The sequence below is a fragment of the Callospermophilus lateralis genome, chromosome 10, assembly GCF_048772815.1.
Source record: "Callospermophilus lateralis isolate mCalLat2 chromosome 10, mCalLat2.hap1, whole genome shotgun sequence".
NCBI classification, from domain to species: domain Eukaryota; kingdom Metazoa; phylum Chordata; class Mammalia; order Rodentia; family Sciuridae; genus Callospermophilus; species Callospermophilus lateralis.
This window is the reverse complement of record NC_135314.1, coordinates 44,361,734-44,388,026: the sequence shown is the minus strand read 5'-3', so window position 1 is coordinate 44,388,026 and position 26,293 is coordinate 44,361,734. Positions and strand designations below refer to the sequence as shown.

Genomic DNA, 26,293 nt, shown 5'->3' with positions numbered 1-26,293 from the left:
AAAAAAAAAAAAAAACTTGCCTAGGGATAATGAGAAGAGTGCTGATTTAAGTGAGAGGTCAGTGAGAGATCAAGCAATACTGGGGGAAGAAACCAACGGAGCCCGGCTTAGCTCCTGAAGAGCTGAGCTTCCCAGTGCAAGCCACTGAGGATCTCCAGGTCTCACTTTCCTCATCTGTAAAATGTAAGCACTAATGACAAAATGAGATTGTATATGTGAAAATATTTACTTTATGCATAGTAAGAAACTATGCAAAGATTTATAATTACCATTATATATAAGCTCTTAAATATTAATTATTAATCTGTGTTAGAAATGAAATTACAGACTTCATCATAAAATAATAATTAATCTTCCAAATTTTCGTATCAGGAAAGCTTTTGTGAAACAGATTATTACATTTTAAACTTCTTTGCATGCTACTTACTTCCAGAAAGGATTTAAAGTAACTTATAATGTTAAATATAGTTATAACAGGATCATTAGAACACAGATAAAAGATTGAGGACTTGTCATGGAAAAAGAGGAAAGTTAGAGGGGAAAACCCAATAATTTTAATAAAGAATAATTTTAATAAATAATTTTAATAAAGCATAGAGTATGATTTTGAGCTTCCCAATGGCTTAGTTAAAAAAGGAAAATGCATGGTAATATGTAGCTGTCTTCATCTAGTAAAGGAAGAATTGTCATGGATCAGGGTCAACCAAATCCTTTCTGGCCCTAAATTTTACAAATGTATCATGTGCATTCTTATTTAAGGGATACCAAAAAGTAAATTTGATAAATAAAAGTAAATGGATAGGATCTTAGAAAGGAAATGCAGCAAGGATATTGTTCCAGTCTAACCACTAGGTGATATTTCCCTTTGTGAATCAGTGCGTACCTTTCCAGAACTAAACAAACAGCAAGATGATTAATAGAAGTAGCAGGCAGCCTGCCTTAGGAGAGAAAAAAAAAAAAAAAAAATAGGGCAGTGAAAATCAGAATACTTGCTCCAGGCTGGGGTGTGCCAGAGCCAGGGTGTGCACAGAGGCAGCCACCATTCTTCAGGGGGCGTCAGGCAGGCAAGGCAGTGTGCAAGGTGCCTGGCACAAGGTCACTTGGTGTCTCTGAAACTGATTCTGCATTCTGAGCTCCTTAATATGATTTTTTAGGTCACAGTGTTCTAGGCAAAGCTCCCTGTTGATGTACATCTCTCATGCAAGATTTAGATCACCTCTTTTCGGGCAGAGCTCCATGGAAACACCGCCCATGATTTCTGAAATGGAGTCTGATTGGATCCCCGTAATGCCCGGCTGGAGTGGACAGCAATCTCTGCAGTTGACACATTGCTGGACAGTTGGCAAGCCTGAGACTACCAGAACCTACTCCTTGTAAGCTATTATTATTCTAATGCCAAAGTAAATTCCTGTTTACATAAAGTGGCTGGGGAATGGAGTATTCTGGGCAATGGAAAATTCTGGTTCATCTGGTTACTGTCCATATCATCTACTGATTCTTGGTTTCCAAATAAGTAAATTACAACATACTTTGCTAAACATTAAAATGATACTGAGTGTGATTTAAGCTTTCTTTGGATGATTCATGAGGTACTCCAGGATCTATTAGCAATTAATACTGTCATTAAGATTTTAACTTCTTATTTTCTTGTATCTGGGGTGCAAATGCAGGTGTGGAAAATGGGGCTGCCTCTGTGGTAACCCCCATCCCCGCCATTGGAGTTGCTGGGAAGTTGAACCATTTTATCCTTGCTATCAGTTTGTGTTATCAGTTTGTTGGCAAGTGAAATAATACACACAGACATGTTATCAAGGTGTCAGGTGGACAGTAAGTTATTGGTTTACTATTTCCCCCACAAAAACATCAGGAGACAAAAATAAAAAGAAAATAATCCAATTCATTTCACTACCCACTTAGTAGTTGAATTCATAGAACATTTGTTCTGTCAGGGACCACAGAGATGATATGCTCAATTTTATCATTTCTTATAAGAAAAAACTTGAGCACAGAGAGAAGGAATATGACTCCTCTAAGCCTTCATGGCTAGTAAGAGTTACAGGTTGATAGTAGAACCCACATCTTCTGGGGGCTAGGGCTAAGGCTGTTTAGCAGAAGGGACCTTTCCCATACAGAGTTTCTGCTTCTGCACAGCCAGAGATAGAGAGAGAGAGGTGGGTCTTTTTCTCAGGGACTCTGGGAACTTGCCATATCAAATCTGTTTGAAGGTCATCAAAGTCCTCTTCTGTATGAAGGCCCTGGCTCTGGCCCTGAAACAGTTCACAGGGTAAAGGACTAATAAAGTCCCCAGGATTCAGTCAAAATGAAAACCTTTCAAAAATAGCAAAGAGCCACACAACTCCCCACATCTGCAAGAGAAACTTTTAAAAAAGCCACCCAGACAGGTTTAGATTTCTAGCTTCTTTCTTTGCTTTGCCTAGGTTCTAAGGCTTGAATCATTCCTATCTCGCCTCTTGGGTACTTTTAAAATTGAGTTTGTACTAACTGAACTTCCAAACTAATTGACTGTAAACTCCTCCTATGAAGGAAGGGGAAGAAGGAAAATAATGATTTGAATGCTGTGCATTTTTGAAAGGCAGGTTCAGCCTTTTTAAAAAAGAGTTTCTCTGTTGGTTTAGAAGCATTTTCTCTTTCTGAGCTTCAGATCCTGATAGGACTCTTTTGCTCTTATAGTCTTTGAATTCTCACTCCTTCCTTTGATGCTTGTCCTGGAATCCTGCTGATTGCATGAGAGATCTTCAGTACCTTCCAAAAAGAAGGCAGAAATCTTGCATGAAACTCCAGGGTCAGAAGAACCCAACTTGGGTTTAATTATTGTCAGAACAGTGCACTTGATATCTGGACTTCTACATTGTATCCCTTTAGCTCCAGGGAACTTTTTTTTTTTTTTCCCAGGGATATCTTTGTGTGCGTGTGTGCACGTGTTTTTCTATTTTCTGCAAATGCCTTGTGTTGATTACAAATAAACACTGAATCTCCTAGGAGGGGACGATAGAGGTCATGCATCTAATCCTGCCCGAGGTTTAGTCACTACCTTGCCACTTCCTTCCGGTTCCATCCAGGTAAGAGAGAGAAGCAGTTAGGAGCTCTCAAGACTCTGCAGTGTCCCCACTGCCCACAGGACGCATTCTGACTGTGGGGATTGGCACTCAGAAGTAGGAAGAGGGCTTGGCAAAAACTGGCATAAGGATAATATTTTTAATTAAATAATGAGTCAGGTTTCTGGATGTGGCTGACTCCTGCTGTCTTACACTTCTAACGTGCTGAAAACTCTCCTTCCCTTCTGTTACCACCCTCTGCTGTGACCCAACACTGCTTACCACCTCCATTACCCTACTCTCTGACCACTCAATATACTTGTTAAAGCATTTTCCCCAACTGACATGGTCAATCCTTGATCCTGGTTATTGAACATACTTTCTTCTTTATGAAATAGTTTCTCCTTCCTTGTCCAAGTTTCCATCCTTTATCCAAAGGACTTTCTTCTCTGTACCCTGAATTACTGACCAGTGTCACCTGAGGCACATTGCTACCTGTATCACCTGAGGCACATGGCTGATCTCCCTCATGGGATTGTAGATTCCCTGAAGACAGGGGCCATTTTACTCCTTGGATTCTCTGTCACACCTAGCACAGGGTTGAGTGTGTAGCTGGCACACAGGCCTTTTGACTTGAGCTGAGTCTTAGGTGATCTTCAGTAGTCTGATAGGAGGAAATAGTGAGACTTCACTATTTCTCCCTCCACTGGAAGCTGAGTTAGGGATTCTTTCTAAATTTACACAATTCTATCCTGAACACCACACCCACGGGATGATGGGGTAAGCAAAGATGACCACGGGAGCTGTGTGGCATAGCGGTGCATATACACTTGTCCGGGCCATTTCATGGACCTGGAAATTTACAGGAATGTATAGCTGGGCTCTTGCTCAGCCAGCTCAAAACCTGTTTTGCTGGAGGCTTCTTTCCTCAGCAAGTAGGTTTGGGTATTGTGAATGTTGCCAACTGGAACAGGAGGACACCCAGCCCATGCCCAAGTTTTATTTATCCTAGTGCAGTAGGCCTGCAAGGTCAGGGCTCCACACACTTTATGATCCTGAATCATGAACCTGGAAGCCCTTTGAGTTATCTCAGTCAACCAAGCCGAGAAGTTTCTCTGATTCCAATGGAAATAACCTGTTGTGATTTATTGACTCTCAGACCCTAGGACATCAGATTTGGAAGTAGCCTTTAAAGTCAACTCATCTGAATCTTCTTTTCAGACCTGAAGAATCAGATCATAGTTACCTTCAATTTTTAAATGGGGAGGGGCTGTATTTAATTCATTTAATAATAAATTCATCCACTCACTCATAATTCCATCCTGTGACTTATCTACAGACTCATTCATTAAATATCCATTAATGCTAGGCACCCAGTGTTTTAGTCAGCTTTTTCACTGCTGTGACTACAAGACTTGACAAGAACAATTTCAGAGGAGGAAAGTTTGAGGGTTCACGGTTTCAGAGTTCTCAATCCATAGACAGTTGACTCCATTCCTTGGAGTTCAAGTGAGGCACAACATCATGGCAGAAGAATGTGGTGGAGGGAAACCACTCACATGATGATCAGGCAGCAGAGAAAGAGGCTCTCCATTTGCCAGATAGAAAATATCTACCCTAAAGGCACACCCCCAGTGACCAACCTCCTCCAGCCACACTCTACCTACCTTCAGTTATCTCAGTTAATTTCATCAGGGGATCAAGTCCCAGATTGGGTTGAGGCTTTTATTTCTCTTCTGAATCTTCTTGCATTGTCTCATGCATGAGCTTTTGGGGGACACCTCACATTCAAACTATGACACCCAGCATATGCTTGTCTCCAAACAGAAATACGTGAATAAGACACGGTCTCCACTTTCCAAGAGTTTATTATTCATATCTACACACACACACAAATACTTATGATTCAATCTGGTGTGTTCAATACAAGTGTGAGCAAAGAAAGCATGCTGTGAGCACTGGAAGATGATCACTAGCCTGCTATGCTGGGAAGAACGAGGGAAGACTTTTAAGAAGAAGTAATATGCAAATTAAACCTAGGAAGGGGAAGAGTTCCAGAAACAGAAGGGGAGGTAGGGGATCACAGAGAAGGAGGGCCTCTTCAGAGGCTCAGCCTCAGCAAAGTGTACAGCATCTCAGAGAGCAGTGAGCAGCAGGTGGGACTGCTGCAGGGGTGTGGGGTGGGGGGGCTGTGGCATGAATAGGGTCGGGACAGGAATTACAGCTAGGGTAAAGGTGGTGTGGAAATGTGTTGTGCAGATCACAGCTGTGCTGAGGACTTCAGTTTTAGCTCGGTGCTCACAAGGCACACTGTCACATCAAATTTACATTTTTGTTAAAACCTCTCTGGCCACAGTAAAAAGAGAGAGAAACTTGCTGGAATGGGGGGTGGGGGATGCTATTGTGATTGTTCTAGAAATAGAGGCAGCTTTCATACACATCAATCAGATCATGTCACCCTCTTGCTGAAGTCCTTTCTATGCTCCATATTCCTGTCCCTTACCCAGGTACCCTTTATTAGAAATGCTTACTTTATTTTGTGTGTTTTTTAGATAGTACTTATTACTGTATTAGGCCATTTATTTATTCACATCCTCATCATCTGTCTCCATCCATAAATCGAGAGCACCATTAGAGCAAGGACACTGTGCATCTTACCATTTTCTCTTCAGCTGAGCACAGTGCCTGGTTGAACTGGGGGTAGGGGTGCCCAAGTGTTTACAGAATGACTTGATGGGGTGTCCACCTGGGAAAGTAGTATTTGGACCAGAGAGAAGACAGCCGTGAAAGCAGAATGCCAGACCCTTCCTTTCCAAATTCACGATGTGCCCAGTGTGTGGCTGGTGGCTGTCTTCAATAATGAGAATATCAAGCTGCACACTTAACCGGCTGTGTTTGCTATCCACATCTGGGAATTCTGTGACAGGCAGCACTGTGTCCCCTGCTCCACGAGTCTCCTGCCACACATTATCAGCCTATGGAATCTTCCAGGGACTCTTCACCTTGTGCTTCTACTAGTCCCAACTCTGCCATTGATGGGTTGTAGAACTAACTATTTTTCTCAGGGCCTCAGTTTGCTAAACTATAAAATAGGTGCATTAGCCAAGGTCCTATAAGATACTTTCTAACTCGAATGCTATGAGTCTCAAGGTTTTTCTAGCTTGAATAAATTTTTCTCTGTTTTCAGTTTTTAAAAGATGTACAATGATTATATGCAAAACTTTGTGAAAAGATAATTTATTTTATATCTCTTTGTTGTCTGCTTCAATTTCTAGCCATAAGTATTTTTACAGAGTCATAATCAGAGCATATGTCTAATATTGCGTCCCACTCTTATCCTTGAGCATTATTTCTTATATGCCTTTCATGTTGCCACAAAGTCTTCCCATTTATCATTTTAATGGCTACATAATTTTCCATGGAGTTAATATATCATAAATTATTTAACCATACCCAAATTGTTGGGAATTTGGATTCTTTCCAGGTTCTGCTATTTTAAAGAGTTCTGAACATACAGTTTTTTTTTCTTTTTCTTTTGTAGTTATTTTCCTTAGGGTAAATCCCTAGGAGTGGGATTACTAGATGAGTTTTATGGCTCTTGAAAAGTATTGCCAAATGGCTCTCCAAAAGTATTGTTTCAATTTGTATTCAATTTGTGTTCCATGCACGCGTATGCCAGTTTCACAGAAATCTTGCCAGCGTGTTTTTAAAAATCAATTTCCTTTAGTTTTTCAAGTTGAATTTGTATAAAATGAGGCTGCATCGGGATTATCATCAGTCAGGCTAAGGTTATAATACAGTGCTTGGCAAACAGAAGCACTCAGTAATTGTTATTATATGAAGAGGGAACTTAGAAGGGAGCAAATGTGCTTGTCTTACCCTTAAACTTGTGGTTTTTTTCCTGCCAGGTCAGCTTAGTGCAAATAGGTACCCCTTACCTTTAATGTTGCCTCCCATGAGAGAGCCACCAATTCTCCTCCATCCCCAGGTGGCCAGCGTATCTTAGCCTTAGTAGTCTTGGCCCAAGTTCTCTGCCTTGTGGATGGATACTTTCCTTCCTTCCATATCTCTATCAAGAGGGTCCCGACTGAAGATGGAGTGCTTGCCTTCTTTCTCAAAGCTACTTGTGTTCATCCAAAGTTTTCTTCCCCAGAGTTATAGTCAGTCTCATATTCTTCCTTATCCTTCCTTACGGCTACTGCAAGATGAGAATCACTTCCCCAGGGAGCATTTTCTTCTTCAAGTTGGATTTTCTTAAGTCATCCTTATCTTATTCAAATTTTCATCTTCTCACAATCCTGGTTGCTTCTCTCTGAGTGAGTTCTAGTTTATATGTCTCTCCTTTTAAGTATTAGGCCCATTCATTTATGAAAATTTACTGAACAACATCCAAGTGATAATCAGGATAAAAAGATAAGTAGAATCCATTTGCTGCCCTCCATATGCTCAATGTCCACTAGGTCAGAGAGGAGACCAGCCCTCTAAGGTTTTGGCCTTAGAGACTTCTTAGCAGTAGGCTATTCAGTAGGTCAAGGAGAAGATACTCTCAGGTAAATCTGATGGTTGTCTTTCTTTAACCAACACTCCTTATGCTTGCTTAAGTGAAATGATGGCTCTCCTACCTAGTAGAAGCTACCATATACCATTTTACAGAAATGTCATAGTATCCCAGGGACTGGATTTTCTTAGACCAAGAAAAGAGTTCCAAGAAGGTAGGTGGTGACCACCCATGGAATAGAGCTAATCCTGGGTCATGCCTACAATGCAGACAAAAACTTCTATACATCTGCAGAGCTGAGGCTCCTGGCTATTCAGGGAACCTGTGGGAGTCTAGAGGAGAAGAACAGAGAAAGCTCAGGTTCTACTCTGTCATTGTTAGCTGATCTGCGTTATGACACTCAACTGCTCTAGAACTCAATGTATTCTTGTAGAGAAGTGGGTGGGATTAGACCATCCAGGTTCTTAGAATCTATGATCCATGGAAATCCTGACAAGTCCCTCTTGACTTCTCAAAATCCTCTCTTGCTCATCCCACAAAAACACCGAAAAGAAGGTGACCTCACTGGCTGCTAGGCAGATGTTAGAGTCCACTGGGAGTCCATGTCCTCTGTAGCTACTACAGTGATTATGCCCTGTAGCAGGTAAAATCTGTTGCTGGCAGGATTCGTACTCAGTTTGCTGAGCCTGGTGCTGTAGTTGCTGCCTCTTACTTCCTCTCATTAAGACATCCCCCCCCTCCCATCTTATTTTGTTTTGTTTTCCAAACCCCATGTTTTGAGTTTGCTGCTTCCCAGCTCTTGCTATTAGGACAGACATAATTAATAACTCCTGGCACATGGAGAAGCCAGATTGGACAATCTGCCTTCTGCTTTCTTAAACTGTCTTCTGAGCAATCTGAAAGCCTGAATTTATAGCCTGGACTCAATACAATGGATTGTTTCATAATCCCAAGAAAGAATCAGGAACTCGCCACATTGCCAGCTTGAAAAAATAAAATTCTCTTTGTAGTTCCTAGTGGAAGTTTTATCCAACCTCTTCAGTTAAGAACTAAATGCAATATGTACTCTTTTCCTTTCTAAAACTTCTGTTGAGAAGACGATTCTGTGGCTTACTTCAGTTAACATTCTAAGATTTTTCCATTCCAGGTCATCAGGAGTTGGTTCCTAAAGTCTAACCCCTTCAACTTTGGTGACAGCCTAGATCCATATTTGTAGCAGAATTAAAATAAAAAGTTTAGATGGTTTAAAAATAAACCATTCTTGCTTTATTTTTCTTATGATTGGATACATTTTTTGTGTGTGTGTGTTGTCTGCAGTGCTGGAGATTGAACCTAGGGCTTTGGTCATGCTAGGAAAACATTCTATCTCCAAGCCACATCCCCAGCCCCTGGAGAAAATTGTTAGGGGTCTTGTTAGCATATTCTGATTTTACCCTATGTGACCACAATTCCTTGGCCTTTTCGACTTCAGGCCCAAACACTTTGCATCTCCAATTCCATCCGTTGAATTATTTAATTTCTCCACGTTAATTTAATGGATAGAACATAAATTGAACAAATGTGATAATTTAACACTGTTCACTGTGATTCTTCACTTTGCTTGGCACTGTGGGGGATGCAAATTAGAATAAAGTAAGATTTCTATTCAAGTTGCAATTTATAAACAGAAGTAAATTAGTGATTATAATACAGGGTGTAGTTATGTCAAGCTCTAATAATGGTATAAACTAGTGGTTTCAGAACTTGTCTGTACATTGAATCTTTGGGGGAAACTTAAGGAAATATTGATGGCTGTATCTCATCCCTAGAGATTCTGATTTAGTCCATCTGGGGTGTATCTTGGATTTTGAAAGATTTCAAAGATTGCCGGATGACTGTAATGTGTAGACAACTTTGGGGACCACTGGTTTAATAGAAGGACTGGGAAACACAAAACATGAAACAAGATATGTTAATAGAGAAATTGAAAAACTTTGCATGGCAGTGCTTAGTATAAAATTCTATGACAAATAATTCAGTTTACTGGTGAGGATTAAGTTGTAGGGCTTTGAGGTTATACAGATTGGAATTAGAACCTCAGCTCTGTGTCTTAGTGGCTGTGTGCTCTTGAGTGAGTTACTCGCCCTGAGGAACTGCATCGAGGAAGAACACAGAGTGTCTAGAAGAGAGAAGGGCATATGAAGCAAAGAATGGGAAGTCAGGGAAGGGGAGAGAGACACAGGCTTTCTTGCTTAGAGAAGATATAAGGGATTGCAAGAGCAGGCTCTGAAGAGACAGAAAACAAGTGACAGATGAGATGGATCTTGTAGAGGACAGACATTCCACATGTCCAATGTCACTCTTCTCCATCTAGACCTCTCACCCAGATAAAAGATGGGTCAATGTGTTCCTGCTGTGAACTGGAATACAAATCAAAAAGCCATGACTATGGAGCCAGACAAACATCATGTGATTAGAAGAGGATGAGAACTTCATCAGCTGCTTCTTCATATGCTCAACTTTACTCAGGGCCTTAGACAGTCCCAGTGAGAATGGAGGAAATTGAGAGAAAGTTGCATTATCAAGTGGATAATGAAAGGTAAACAGAATAAGGAATTGAGTATGAAGAAGATAGTACCAAGAATAAAATACCCTTCTCTGAATAAATCCAGATCTGTCCAAAATCAACATTAATTGCTTTTAATAGTTCCATTGTAAGGTGTAAGTAAGGAGTGGATCTTATACTGAGAATGTTGGCACCTCAAGTTCTATCTGGAGGCCCATGACAGGATGGAAAGAAATAAACCCACATTTCCAAAGGAAGAACTAGTTTTGTTAGATTATACTGAAGAATTTCAATGAGGACGTCACATGAATTGCAAATACTTGGAGGAGGAAGCTGTAGATATTTTGCAGAAAAGAATCAAGTTATGAAATGTCGGGGCTCGAAAGGGCTTTAGAGTTCAGCTTATCTAATCTTCTGTGTGTACAGGCAAGGATGTAGGGGCCCAGAGTGATGACATGATTTGTAGAAGGTCAACACTGAAATAAATGCTGAGGAGGGAAGGGAATTTAGGTCTTTTTTTCTCCTAGGGATCAGTTCCCATCAGAAAAGAATTTTGTTTTGGTTTTTCAATCAGGAAGATCTGGGCTCTTCTTGGGTGACATGTTATCTTCCAACAGCTAGACCTTGTCACACACTTACGACATGGCCACAGGACTGTGCGGTTTATAAACTTTTTTGTTTACTCCATTTTATCATATCACTTTTAATTTTCCTTTCATGATTGTCTTTTTTCATTTTTTTTTTAAATCAATGTCACATCGGCATTTTAGCAGCATCATTACAGATTGTCTTTAATTCTTTGTGGCATAAGGTAAGTTAGAAAGATGGTGAGTAGCTTTATTCTTGTTGGGCTGTGCTATCACCATAGAATACGACTAACATTTTCTGAATATACATTATGGCCCCAATACATCATTTTTCTTAATTTTTTCAACATAGCCACAAGTTATACATTATTATTCTCTTCATTTTACAAATGAAGAAACTGAGTGTCAGAGAAGTAAAGAAATTGCCCAGATCTCAAACTGAAAGGGTCAAGGTTGATGCCAGGTCTAAGTGACCACAGTACTCCTGTCCTATGCTGAGTGACATTCCATTCTGTAGATATTTGTTACCCTGTAATGGGAAAGCTGCCCAAGTGCACTGAATGGCCAGAGTCCACGGTTTTCCCACAATCCTCTGCTCTTTATTCTTCATAAGTGACTAATTATTCCACTCAGAAAGACCTCAAATATTACAGAAAACAACTGGCTTCCAAAGAATTGGCTATTTTCCCTGTTTTTAATGTTGGGGGAAGAAACCCAACCAGTTATTTTTCTGTTTTGCTCCATTGCTTTACAAGAACAAAAATAATCATATTAAGATGTCAAAAATAAATTTTAAATGTGCAAATGTGGGAGAAAGACACCTCTTCTCTGAGAGAATCCAAAGAAATTTAAGTAGACTCATGTGTGCTCTTTGTGTGAAATGCAGTGGCCACAATTCAAATAAGTCTATTAACAGCACATTAATAAGAATGAGCTGGGGATAGATTGGGATTGCAAAATAAGTTCACAAAGTCATTTAAATTAGGAACACACTGTGTGATTGGAAATCCACACTGCCCTCTCCCTGTCATCCCAGCTGACCCCTTGGAGGAGGCCTCATTGTTTCCACTGTGTCTTTTACTGATGAGTAGATTGGAGCACCTTCTTTGTGCCTATCCCTGACCCAGATAGGACAGGAGGACAGAGGAGTAGTTCTTACCCTCAGAGAGCTCCAGTGTGATTGATGAATTTGACTTTGGTTACACTGAACATAGCTTATGCCGGCAAAACTACTAGACTTAATAATTACAGGCAGGGTGAGGATCAGAGCTGAATGGGTGATATTGCAGATTTGGACTGCAGTAACATCTTATAATGATGGAGCTTGGGGTAACTTCAGGAATACTAATGAAGCCTGAGGATTTTATACAGAGGGCTTTCAGGGAAAGGAAGTTGCAGGTGCAGAGCAATACAGCTACTTAATGGTAACAATCATGGCTGTTAGGTATCAGTCTCTGTGCTACACATTTTGTGTATCCAAGTCTTATATAAACCATGACAATGTTATGAGGTAGGTATTATCCAAGTTAGAGAAAAGGAAACTCAGGCATAGAGTTGAGAGTTGCTTGCATGTAGTCACACAGCTAATTAGTTAGAGAGGTGGGATTTGAACCCCAGTACTTTGGACTGCAAAGTTCATTTTGCTTTTAATGATTAATAAAAAAATGTGAAACTTCCTTTAACACAGAGAATGTTTGAATGTATTCATCGATTTATTTAGTATCTATTTTTTCTGAGGACTGACTATGAGCAGATCAGGGGATATAAAATATTAATAAGTACAGATTATTAGCCTCCTGGATCTCAAAATATAATGAAGTGACTGACACATGAAGATGAAAAGTATGGTACAAGTGCTGTGGGATCTGAGGGCAGAGTAAATAGTTCTGCCTGGAGGGAATAAGGGGCAACCTCTCAGAGATGATGAAATGTGCAATATGACTGAATTTGCCAATCAGAGAAGGACAAAAGCACTTTCCAGACAAAGATAACAGCGTGTGCAAAGGCACCAAATTGTGGGGAAAACTGATACTTTGAGGTAAGTCGTTCAGAGTAACCGTGTGGTGTGGAAATGTTGGAGCTGAAGCTCAAGATCAGATTGGGGAGAGAGTTGTGTTCCCCACCTAGAGCACTTTTGCCTCAATTCTACAGGCAATAGATTATTAGTAGGATTCTTAAACAAGAGTGTGTCCTGATTAGACTTGCTTTCTAAAAAGATAACCCAAAGAGACATGGAGCTTGGAGAGCCGATGTTGCAGTGGTCCTGCCGAAAGCTAATGAGAGCTTGAGCTGAGGCATTGTGGCTGGAAAGACAGGAGGACCGAAGTTCAATTCCTAGGGTTTGACTGATATGGGAAGGGAAGGAAAAGAAGTGATTGTGAAAGACTCTAACTCCTAGTTTTATAGCTGGAGTGGATGCATTCACCAGGGCTGACCACAGAGGACACAGCAGATTTTATAATGCTAGAGTGAGAGGTGCAGACAAATGAATTCTCTTTTGAGTGTGTTGTTTGAATCTTCTGCAGAAAATACTCCACTGGAGTTATGAGTAGGCATTTGGGAAGACAAATGAGGTGTTTGGGAGGGTGCTGGAGAGATGGATTCAAGAGACATCAGAATATGAATGTGTTTACAGCTCTAAAACTAAATGATTGGAGTTAAGAGATTGGGGTAATAGAAGGTGGAATATTGATGAATCTCAACATTAAAGTGTGAACATCAGAGAAGGGAGAGGGGAGAACCAGGAGAGATTTTGATGACTAGTGGAGTGGTAAGTTTTTAGTGCAAATATCACTATGAGTGTGAGAAGGATGAAGGCTTCAGTCAGATCATTTGATTTGGCAAAGAGGAGGTCACCAGGGACCTCGGAAAGAGGATTTTGATTGTCGTGTAAGGGTGTGTGTGTGGAGTGTTATAAGCCAGATTGCAGTGGGTTGAGGATAGTTGAGAAGTGAGACCATTGAGGTAATGGTGTATACTCAATAAATTGAGCTGTGAAGAGAAGAGAGATATGCCAATTTCTGGATAAAAATATGAATGATTTAGAAGAGTCAAGGGTACTGAGAAGTTGAAAGAAATGAGTTCAGGAAAAACAGGAGAGACTGAGGAGCCAAGAGGTAATGAAATAAACTGGCGAAGCAAGTTCTTGAAGAAGGCTGAAGAGAGCCTAGGACACCAGCCACGTTGAGAAGAGAAGCCTCAACATCTGACCCAGGAAGGAAGGGGAAAAGGAGGGCTTTGCATTGTGTTTAGAAGGTAAGGAGCAGAAGCTCAAAGAAAACTTAACGAATGTTTTGGTCTGATTGTTTGTGTCCCCACAAAATTCATATGTCGAAACTTAATCTCCAATGTGATAATATTTGGAGGTGAGATCTTTGGGAGGTAATTAGCTCAGGAGGGTGGGATCCTCAAGGATAGGATTAGTACTTGATAAAGAAGACCCTACAGACCTCTCTGGCACTTTTCCCACCAACTGAGCATAAAGTAAGAAGTTAACAATCTGCAAAGTAGAAAATGACCTCAAATGATCAGAATGCTGGCATTCTGATCTCAGACTCCTAATCTCCAGTATGAGAAATCCCTCTTATCTACAAGCCACCCAGTCTCTGGTATTTTGTTACGCACTCCAGATGAAGACGATGACATTCTCGTTGCATCCCATCATTGTGTAGATGGCAAAATGGAGACACAGAGAAGTACAGTAACTTGTTCCAGTTTGTGATGCAAGTTAACTGAAGGGCTACACCTGGGAATCAAGTCTCCTGACTCACCTTTCTGTTCTCTTTTAGTTTCCCAGCTGCTTCTTAGATCTTCATGGCCTGAGGTAGGTCCTGAGACAAGGGAAAATGAGCATTGATCTCTAACAAAAGTCTTTCCTCATAAGTGCCTGGAAAGAAGAGCTTGAGGAACTTCTAGACCTGTTAATGGATTCAAATATAATGCATGCTCTGAGAATCTCCTTTAAATATCTGGCCCTGAACTCTGCACAAAGAACCACATGGATGAGAACTTCAGGATCCTTGAATCTCTTCTGGCATTTGCTCTGAGCTGCTTATCTCAGCTTGTTCTTTCCACACCGTCTTCACTTGCTTTTTATACCTACATCCTTTGGCTTTCGGCTGGTGCTGCCATTTCCTGCCCAGCTTCTTCCTGAATGAAGATTGCTCTGGCTCATCCTTTTCTGGTCACTTCTACAGACAGGGATACCCTCGTGGCAGGTCCTCACTGATGTCACCTTGTCTTCCTTGAGTGATACTTGGACAAATAGGCCCTTCTTTGCTAACTTTAAGTTCTCTACTAATTTACAATTGTTTTCGATGGTTTTTCTAAAATTATGAATCCAGTCACTATTTATTGAGATCATAGTGCCTGGCAGGGATTGGAGTGATGAGTCAGACAGTCTCTGCTTTTAAGGAGTTTCTGTCTAATATTAGGGAGTTTAACAGCAAATTAAACTGTAAGTGTGAAAGTGCTTAGCAGGATGCCCAACTTAATAGGTGAGAAATCATTTCCATTTTTTAATGATATACATAAATAATTGAGCAAAAGGATAAAGATGATTCTGATAACTAGGAGATTCCTAGATTCAGCTAGCAGCACAAGGGAATGCTTATCAGAAAAAGTCAAATACAAACATAAAGAAGGGGTCGGATTTGGGCAGGCAGAGGTAGGGGTTGTTGGGGACGAGGGCACGTTTCAGATGGAGAGAATTTGTCTGATAAGCAACTGTGTTTGCAAGTCAAAACAACTATTAGAGAGACCCCTGAGAGTTCAGTGCCTTTTATCTCATAGCAATGAAATCAAGAAATGATACCGGGCCCAATTCTGTGATTCCTAGGGCTGGCAACCAGAGCAGGATTAGTACCCAAGACAAAGGGCCAAAGAGCTCTGGGTACCTTCCCCACCCCCATTCTGACTCATTGTGGGACTGATCTGAGTTTTAATGTTCATTTCCGTTGGTCAAACCAGGACAATTTGAATGCACCTGCCTCATTTCTGTCACCCCTGCCTGGTGAGGGTGGCCGTTGTGAGGGGCAGGGAGCACTTCCTAATAATGCTTCTGTGGCTTAGGCCCCACGTGAAGGCTTTTGGCGGTCTCACTCAAATGAGATGAGGGCCGGCTGACTGCTCAGCCACACGTGGAGGACAGCTTGGCTATTCCTCTCAGTGGTCTTCTGTTCTGGTTTTGAAGTTGCAAATTTCAGAAGTGGGTGCTGCTCTTAAAAAAGGAGGGGTGATGAAGTGGAGCGCCACCTGTCAGAGAGCAGCCAGGACCTGCCTGCAGCGCTCTGCATCTTGCTCTCCTGAATCCCATTAAACCCACCTCTTCTACCCCAGGGAATTAGATATGTTTGAAATGCACAGAAAAATGGTCTCAGAAAAAAAAAAAAAAAAAGATGAATGTGTGGAGCAAACAGTTAAAACTGCACATCACAGTGCACCTGGAAGGGTCAGTGCCTTTACACCCAAAGTAATTGTCTGGGAACTTGTGCTTGGCCAAGCAGAGGGCCGCTTTGTTTATCTGCAAGGGCACAAAAGCTTGGCTTATCCATTCAGGGGCCTGCTCCCACCAGCCACACCTGCATGGTGACCAACAAACCGCAGAACCCTGAGATGTGTTATTATGACATTGTCCCCAGAGACTGCAATATGGATGGGTCAATGTTCTAAACAGCAATTGGAAGTGCTACCTGTTGGGCTAAGGGTGCAACTCAGTAATAGAGTGTTTGTCTAACGTGCACAAGGCCCTGATTCAATCTCCAGTACTGCAAAAAAATCCAAAAAACAAACAATGATATATCTAGAGGTGTTAAACTGTTGAATTCGCTTGGTCTCCAGGGCAGATGCTGATGATGGTGATGCTGATGATGGTGATGATGAGGATATCAATAACTTTCTGCAGTAGTGAGTCATAATGCTCCAAAACACTTTCACATTTATAAACTCATTTTCTTTCAATAGCACACTGGAGATCCCAGTTATCTTTGGAGTATCCCTAAAAGATTAACCACCACCTCTAGTAAAGCAGACTTAAGTGTAGATTCATTATTTAGAGCTGAACAAAGTGGAACTTTCGGGATTTGCATTGTGGTCTTGCCCTTACCAGCTGGGTGACCTTGAACAAACCACTTCACTCCTCTGAGCTTTAGCTTCTTCATATGTAAAACTGTGTTAATAATAACTGTCTCAGAGGGTTATTGTAGGGGTTTAAATGATTTCATGTAAATAAAAAGGACATTATAAACTCTAAAGCATTATGCAAATATTAATTACCATCTATACAAGAATGGGCTATTTGCGAAAATGAATGTAAATTTAGTTATGAGATGGTGTATGTGATGGGCCTGAAAGAGCACTTTACTTGGAATCAGAAGACAGGATTCTGTTTTGCCCCCTCGTGTCAGGTGGCAGTGAAGGGTATGGTTTTCAGACAGGAAAACAGTGATGCATCTGCCAATAAAAACTCCTGCCACCATTCACTGTCACCTTGTCACCTGTGATTGGTTCAATGATATTCCCAAAGATGTTCATAGCCTAATGCCTGGAATCTGTGAATATGCTATCCTATATGATAAAGCGACTTTGCAGATGTGATTAAATTAAGAATCTTGAGGTGAGGGATTATCCTCGATTATCCAAATGGACCCAAGTAATCACTAGGGTCTTTATAAGAGGGATTTTGGACCAAAAAAAAAAAAAAGATGTAGAAAGAGTCAGAGATATATAAAATAACAGAAGCAGAGATTGAGCAAGGCACTTTGAAGATAAAAGAAGGGGCCAGACATGGAAGAATATTGTGCCTCTGGAAACAAAAAATGAAGACAAAAAGTTCTCCTCTAGCAGGAACCCTTCAGTCTGACCACTTAACCTAAAAGTCCAGAGAAACTAATATTGGACTTTTGGCTTCCAAAACAATAAAGCAACTGATTTATGTTGTTTTAAACCACAAAGTTGGTGAACTTCATTACAGCAACATTTGGAAACTCATTCACCACCTCGACCTTGAGGTTCCCAGTCTCCAAATACTGTGGCCCCTGTCTTCATCCTCCCTACCTATATCTAACTTCTAACTAGATTGGTGGACTCTGCCAAGGTCCCCTCCACTTGTTCCCTTCCTTGGTGGGTCATGATGGAGCTGGACTTTCTGGTTCTGCACAGCTCATGCATTATCAGAATTTACAACCAAGGAGCTAACTCATCGATTCCACACCTCAAGTTGGCTGAAATGCTTCTTGGAGCATTCAGGCTCAGGAAGTGTAGCTTTTGAGACTTTGAGAAAGCTATTTAAACTATTTTCTCATCTGTCATTTGGAGATCAAGTTTCTTTCTATGCCAACCTCATAGGCTAGAGATTTCAGAGAAATGATAGTAATGAAAGCTCCCTGTCACTTCAGGAAATTCTGTATAGATGAGAACTCCTCTCATCATCATCATGATTATTTGAAAAAAGATGGAATCTTCTAACAAGCTCTTTCCAACGTAATGAATATGTTTTGATAAGTGACAGATGCTTTGATTCTGGACAAGGGAAACATTTTGTAAGAGGAATATCCTTTAGAGCATTGGACTTTGGTCACCTGAATTATCCACAAACTTGAAGTCTAATTGGGATATGGACCCCAAAATATAAAAACCTGGTGCTGTGAAGACATGAAATAATTGCTTAGTAACAACACCCATTTAGAAGTGGCAAGGTGGGGCAAATGTCACTGGTCATTTTCTTTGTAGAACAAAAAGTGGAAATGGCACATTGCTAATCAGTAACAAGTTTCTATGAAAATAGGAGCTTTAAAAATATCTTTTGGCCTCAAGAGAGCCAACAGCAGAGGAGTCATGTATCACTGTGTACCCATGCTTGCTGCATCTGGTCATTGAAAAATGGACACTACTAATTATAGGCTCTTTCTCAAACACAGAAACCAGAATTTACCTAAAACTCACACTCAGCCCTCAAAATGGTTATGCATTGCAGCCCCACTCACTTTCTCTAACTTGATTAGGATCAGAAGAAAAAAAAATCAAGTAATCATTTTGTAAATTTAGTCAGAGGAGCAGAGAACATGAGAATGAAGGGGCTGGTGTTGGAAAGGAAAAACGTTTATCCACCACTAAGATCAAGAAGCAAGGTTACTCTTTTCCAAGCATGCTATCTGATTTAATTCTCATGATGACCCCATTATCTGCCTAGTAATCTCCATTTTGGAAGTGAGGAAGATGGAGTCAGAGAGATTAGGTAACTGCCAAAAGATCACAGCCCAACGTGGTACAGCTGACTTTCTAGATTACTGCTAGTTCATCCTTTCACAAAAGAAGAAAAGTGAGAGGAACTGATTGCCCTGAGGACATGCACTTATTTGGTGCCCTTTTGAGTTGTAATATTTAGGTTTACTAAATGATTTCTTTGATCCTCTTTTTTGAAATAACCCTGAAAGTGCTCTACATCCTTGCAAACCCAAAAGAACTGAATAGGACTCCCAAACTGCTTTCATTATCCCCCAGATTTGGTACTTCCAGAGAGCTTTGCCAAGGGTTCTGGGTGTGTCAATGCTCATGGTTTCACGGGAAACTGAAGTCCCTTTCCTGATTCGTTGGCAGGTTTTGCTTCATGATGAATCTGCACTCACTGGAAGTAGTGAGCAGAAGTTTGCTAACTCTTTCTTATGCGCAATGCCAGGAGTAAGACAAGTATTGTCTTTGAAGCTACCACACTGGAGGTCAGGACCTGGCTTAATTTTTTTCTTAGCTATGCATTGTTGGCCAGCCAGAAGTGGGACTAGATAACCCTCTATGTGTGGATTTCTCATTCCTAGGAGATCAGTTTGATGGAGTTGTGAAATGTCAAATATATGAGGTTGGTGAAGGGAAATTCTACAAGGGGTTTGGTTTTGTATTTGACATCTAAGCGTTTGCTTCTTCACAGAGAACTGAGAACAATCCAGCATCTCTTCCCAAGAGAATGCACCCCATGTTCCTTTGAAAGTGGTGATCCAACAAGGCACTATAAAACTATGATAGACTGAGTCCCTGCCAAAATGGTAGAGCTAAAGATGGAGAATAGATTGATTGGAAGTAGAAGGCAAAGCTAGAGTAGATCATAGGAGAGAAAGACAGGATAGAAGTGGAGAGGAAGCTAAAGTGGGCTGGGAACTCTGCTTCTGCATGAGACACTGTAGACCAGACCAGTCACCAGAAAGCAAAAATCTAGAGTTTCCAGCTGGATTGGTGTTCCTTGTATCATTTAAGTTATTCCACCTCCCTGTATGGCATTTCCCTCAAATGTGCTGCTATCTCACAGTATTGTGAAGATTACAAGACGGTGCATGTGAACATTCTTGAGAAAATGTGAAATGCTGTGTGATGTAATAATCATCATCATCTGTAGAGCCCTCACAGATTGTCCCATTAGGCAGCAATTCTTGTTCCTCTTTTTCAGATGAGGGAAAGTAGGTCTGAGATGCCATGACCTTTTTAAGGGCATTCATCCAGTAGGTGATAGAACCAGGGTGTATTTCTAACAGAGAACAGAAGTTAGGAGTATGGTTGAGTGTTTCCCCTAATGTGAGAGATGCCCTAGCATGTGTCTATGCCACTACAATCAAATATAACAGCAGGAGAAAGGGGCAGGTTCCAGTCCCTGCATCACAGAGCACTCCCAAGCTCAGTAGTTTAGTGGAGAGTTCTCCTTGAATTATTGTATGTATTAAAGTAAATGAGTATATATTTAGCATTTTGCATGTGGTGGGCATTCAGAAAAGTGTACTATTATTATCAGATTGGATTTTATTGCTATTATTATTGTTATTATTGGGTACCAGGGATTGAACCCAGGGGCACTCAGCCGCTGAGCCACATCCTCATCCCTATTTTGTATTTTATTTAGAGAAAGGGTCTCACTGAGTTGCTTAGTGCCTCGCTTTTGCTGAGACTGGCTTTGAACTTGTGATCCTCCTGCCTCAGCCTCCCAAACTGCTGGGATTACAGGATTACAGGCCTGCATTGCCACACTTGCCTTTTAGTAGTATTGTTATTAGTAGTAGTATTTGAGTTAGGTCTCACTATTTTGTCCAGGATTGTTTTAACTAGTTAGCTCAAGTAAGTGATCCTTCTGCCTCAGCCTCCTGAGTAGCTGGGACTATAGACATGCACTTCGACATGAACATAAAATGTAATATCAATATTAAGTACAGAGTGAAGAGTGACTTCCTATTTACAAATTCAGGATCTGGAACCTAGTCACCACACTGAAGCTACTCCTTTTCACCCTGCCACACATTCCCTAAATTGCCAAGTGACCTTGTGTGAGCATTCCGTATCCTGTCCTTCAATCTGGCCTTCGATTTCTACATCTGCAAAGTGAGAAGATGGAATGAAATTATGCCTAAGGTCCCCTCCTGCTCCCAGTGTCTCTGATGAAAAGCGTATGTTCAGGCCGAGACCCTGCTTGCTGAAGAGCTCCTCGTGCATCTTGGAGTCTGGCTTTAGAGGGGCTGGACCCTGGAGCTGTGCCCAAATCACAGGCCTGGCTTGGCGCTCATCATTGCCTTTGACTGCCAAAAGGACCGAATTCTCTAGAGAAACTGAGTGCAATGTGGCCAGCTTCTGATGGCCTTAAGTTATCCCTTGACCTGGAACTTCTGATTATCTGTAGCTTATTTTTTTAATGGCTTAGGCATCGCTATTTTATCTCTCTGGAGAACCCTTCCTTTCTACTTTCATTATGTGCCTCCAACAACAGGGAACAGACAATTGACATATAATTTTTGTCTCTGTGTCACCCTGGGGAAGTCACTTTAAAAACAGGATTATCAGGAAGGGCTATCCTGGCTTGCAAGTTTTGACATCCATGTGGCTTCCTCTTGAGAGGAAAATGGAAGGCCCAGGGTGTATGTGACTTTACAACAAGAACATCATTGGATTTTACTAGATTGTATAGTAACAATTGGAAAATGGTTCAGGGCTGGTTCATTTCAATTGCCCTTTTAAACAGCTTTTCCAACGTATTGCAAAGGAGGAGGGTGAGAAAAATGCTTTCTGTATCTGCCCCGCAAAGAGGTTGTAAGTCTTAAATGTAAAATTTGGTTTAAATTGTAATTCTTTTTCCTTCTGTTGACCTCCCTTCCTATTTCTAGATGGGATCCAAAGTGCCACAAAGTTCAATGAAAGTCCGTTTCCAAGGTTGCTGGTTGAAGGTACTTCTCTTGGGCCTTGCCACTGTGCCCAGGACCTAACTTGTCACCTGGCTTCATTCTGCAGAACTGAGGCAGAGACCCATTTGTCCCCCTGGCATAGGACAAGTAGTGCCAAGACCCTACCTAAGCAGAGGCTGGGGGCAGGACTCTGCTACCCTATCTGCCCTGCAAATGAAGCATTTCGTTTTGGTTTTATTTTAACAGGGAGAGGGAAGGAAGCTCTTTGACCCATGCTCCACTTTTGGGGCAAAGGCTCTTCAGACCCTCTGAGTGCTGCCAGAAGTCCCTTGGGGAAAAGAGAGGTCAGTGCAACAGCCTGGGGACAGCAGTTGCACAACTCACCACAAGGCAACAGGGCAACATGGAAGGACGGTTCCAGCCTCCTGGGGGCAGTGGATAAATGCCGACCCAGACTCTGGTCACAATGGAACAACCAACTCACTTAAAGAAAATTAATCCTCCATTTTCTCGCCTGTCAAACTAGGAAATGGGATGCTTTGTAGACTAGAAAAGCACATTTGGTCTCATCTCTCACAACCTATTTATTGTATACACGTGGAATCTGAGCACCAGAGATGGGGAATCATTTCTAAAAGACAAGACCCCTCCCTCATGTTCAAGTTCTGCTTTCTCTTCTAGATAATCCCCAATATTTTCTTCAGCTCCAGGAATCTATCACTCTAAAGACATAGTCCCCTACCTGCTCTGGCTGCTGACTGTGGAGCTGTGTTGGGACCCTTGATGACATTGTGTCCAGCAACTTCCTTCACATAGAAGTCATTAATTTTATGGAATCCTGAGCAGATGATCTACTTAGCAAAGCTTCTGGAAGGCCTGCTGTAATGCTTTAGAACACCCAGAGTTGCTTCAGGCAGAACCTCCAGAGAGGGAATTGGGCAAGGCGACTTGGCCTTCCGACCACATGCCAGTAACCATCCAAAGACCTGTGCTCCTTGTAAATCTCGGGTCCAGAATAGCTTTGTGACCTTGAACAAGCCTAATTCCCCTTCTGAGCCTCAGTTTCCTCATATTTAAAACTAGTGGTTGTACTAGATGATCCCTAAGGCACCTTCCAGCTCTGACATTCCATTACAGAATATTTCCCAATCTTTTTATTCCTTGGGGGATTTTACTCAGAAACTAGGAGGATGTTCTTCACCACAGGAAATCTGGGAATGCTTGTAGGATTTTGGACTATAAAACAAATATTAGAAAAGAAACCTAAGAATATTTTGTTGCCCTGTACTTTGGGCTCATAAGGTCCATATCAAATGTTCACAAAAATTGCATCTACATTTTCATGTGTAGAGAGGTAGATGGGAAAGATAGGTGTGATGCTTATTATGGAAACTGACCAGATCCCATCAGAGACATAGATCCTACCATCCAAGCACTTATCTACTAAGAAGCTAAATATATATATATATATATAAAATCTGAATACAAAGTATGAGAATTTAAAGCCAATAAAAAAGATTTAGAGGGGAAAGAGTCGATGTGTTTGGGGATATTATGACCATCTTCATAGCAAAGTTTGAATTTGGGAAAAGAAATGATCATAAGAGGTAAAGGATATAGATCAAAGGAATTACCAAGAACAAGGGCAGAGGCAGGGAAGGTAGGTGAGGTTGAGTGGCTAGCAAATGGGGAGTTTGCTCAGCTTGGGAACAGGGCTCTGAAGAGGAAGAGTGAGGAAGAAGATGAATTGTATTAACCTGTCACATTTCCCAGGTTATTATGTAAGATAATTTGTCCAAATATTTGTTCAGTTCATTTTTGAATTCCTAAAGAGATAACACACAATCATCTCTTGAAATTTGTTTAATGAATAAATAAATTATATTATGTGGTGCTTCCCTTCTCCTCCAGAACCATCAATGCATTATGTTGACATAACCATATCGTGGACCCTTAGAAGTCAGGTTGAACATGATACTTATCCTGTTGACTGTCATAGGTGTGAAATGTCATCCCTTAGCCCCGTAACTGTAGATAGGTTATTTCTCACCTGGGGAAGAAAGTTGTGTCATGTACATCAGCTTCTAACAGTTAAAATGTGACATGTATATGACACGAACAAGATGTAGGATTCAGCAATTCTAATGCAAAAATAAGTCCATCAGCTTCAATCCTTTGCAATAGCTTATAGGGCCAGTTCTAGGGACAACAGAACAAAGAAAATCCTAGGAATCATTCCTGGGTTGCTACAAATGAAATCCCTTAAGGAAATGTGTTGATAAATATTTACTGAGATTCTGTCACTTAGCAATGTATCCAGGTTGCCACAGAAAGCATAAGAAGGGATATGAACTTTTCTGCTTCTGTGCTGTGGTGGTGAATAGCAAACTAATGCATGTTCTAAAACTGCATAGAACTAAATACACTTATACAAATGGGTACAAGTAAAAGTAAGGAAGTTCAAATAAGATAAAATAAATCGTATCAATGCAAATATACTGGTTGTTACATTACACTATAGTATTGCAAGATGTTACTATCGGGGAAAACTGGATAAAAGACACATGAGTTTCTCTGTGTAGCTGTTTACACTGCATGTGAATCTACAATTATCTAAGTAAAATTTTCATTTTAAAAGAAGACTCAGATGAGTTCACTGGTGAATTTTTTTAAAAAACTATATTTTTAGTTGTAAACAGACACATACCTTTGTTATAGTTATTTATTTTTATGTGGTGCTGAGGATCGAACCAGTACTTCACACATGCTATGCAAGCGCTCTACCACTGAGTCACAACCCCAGCCCTCATTGGTGAATTTTTAAGAAAAAAAAATTATACCAATTATCTTCCAGAAGATAGAAGTAAAGGAAATACTGCCTAACTCATTCTATAAGGCCAACATTATCCTTATAAAATCAGACAGATATTACAAATAAAGAAGTAAAGAATCTATAGACCATTATCTTTAAAAAAAACATAATCTCAGTAAAGTATTAGCAATCTGAATCCAATAGTGTTTTAAAATAATTATACAGCATGACCACCTGGAACTTATCACATTTTTTCAAAAGCTGTTTTAACATTCACCAATCAATTAATGTAATATTAAAGGATAAAGAATGAAACCATTTGAGCATATTAATAATGCAGTAAAAGTATTTAACAAAACCAACACCCATTCATAATTAAAACAACAACAACAACAAAACTTTCCCCTCTAAGAATAGAGGGGAACTTCCTCAACACTACAAAAACATCTACAAAATTCCAGTTATCACTATATTTGATGGTGAAGAACTCAAAACTTTTCTATCTAAGATCAGGAACAAGGTAAGGATATACCCTCTCATTACTGCTTTTCAACATTGTACTGGAGATCAAGACTAATGCAATAAGATAAGAAAAAGGAAATAAAAGATGTACCAATTACATAGGATGAAATAATATCATCTTTGATCATAGATGACATAATTATATTTAGAAAATCTAAAGGAATCACCAAAAATCTCCTGGGACTAGTAAGCAGTTATACCAGGGTTGCAGGATACAAGGATAACATATAAAAATCAACTGTTTTCCTATATATCAGCAATAAACTCGTTTGAACTTAAAAACACCCTGCCATTTTCATTAGTACCCCCAAAACAATATATTTTTGCATAAATTTAACAAAATATATACAGGATCTACATGGAGTTTTGAAAAACTCTGATAAAATATATCAACAAATAAATAAATAAATGGAGAGATATTTCATATTTATAATAGGAAAACTTGATATTATGAATATCTCAGTTCTTCCTAACTTGATCTATAGATTCAACACAATTCAACCAAAATCAGAGTCGGTTATTTTGTTGATATTCATAAACTGATCCTTAAGGTTATGCAGAGAGAAAAATGCCCAGAATAATCAACTCAATGTTAAAAGATTAGAAATTAGGAGGCTTGACACTATCAAACTTCAAGACTTACTGTAAAGCTACAGTGATCAAGACAACATATGACTGGCAAAAGAGAAGGAGAGTAAATCATTGGAACAGAATAAAGAGCCCATTATATACCCACACAAATACAGTCAACTGATCTTTAACAAAGAAGCAAAAGTAATGGAGTGAACAAAGGTAGTTTTTACAACAAATAGTGTCGGCAAAACTGGACAGTCACACATACACACATATGAAATAAATGGAGGCACAGAATTTCCACCCTTCACAAAAATTAGATTAATATGAAACATAGAAAAGTAAAATGCAAAGCTATAAAACACCTTGATGATAACAGGAGAAAAATGCAAATGCCCTTGGATATGGTTATGAGTTTTTAGACACAACACCAAAGGCATGAGCCATGAAAGAAATAATTGATATACTGGACTTCATTAAAATTAAAAACATCTGTGGGAAAGAGAATGAGAAAGAAAATCACAGATCAGGAGCAAATATTTGCAAAAGGCAC

General features: G+C 40.3%; 2 long non-coding RNA genes across 7 annotated transcripts in view; one reads left to right on the top strand and one right to left on the bottom strand.

Annotated features, from left to right (window-relative positions):
• Window positions 1–26,293, bottom strand: part of LOC143408268 (uncharacterized) — a 222,394-nt gene that overhangs the window by 67,099 nt on the left and 129,002 nt on the right. The gene's annotated exons all lie outside the window — the stretch shown is intronic.
• On the top strand, window positions 64–24,477 carry LOC143408269 (uncharacterized). The gene is made up of 3 exons (XR_013092465.2): window positions 64–183; window positions 1,155–1,373; window positions 21,816–24,477. It is a non-coding gene; the product is annotated as an uncharacterized LOC143408269 (long non-coding RNA).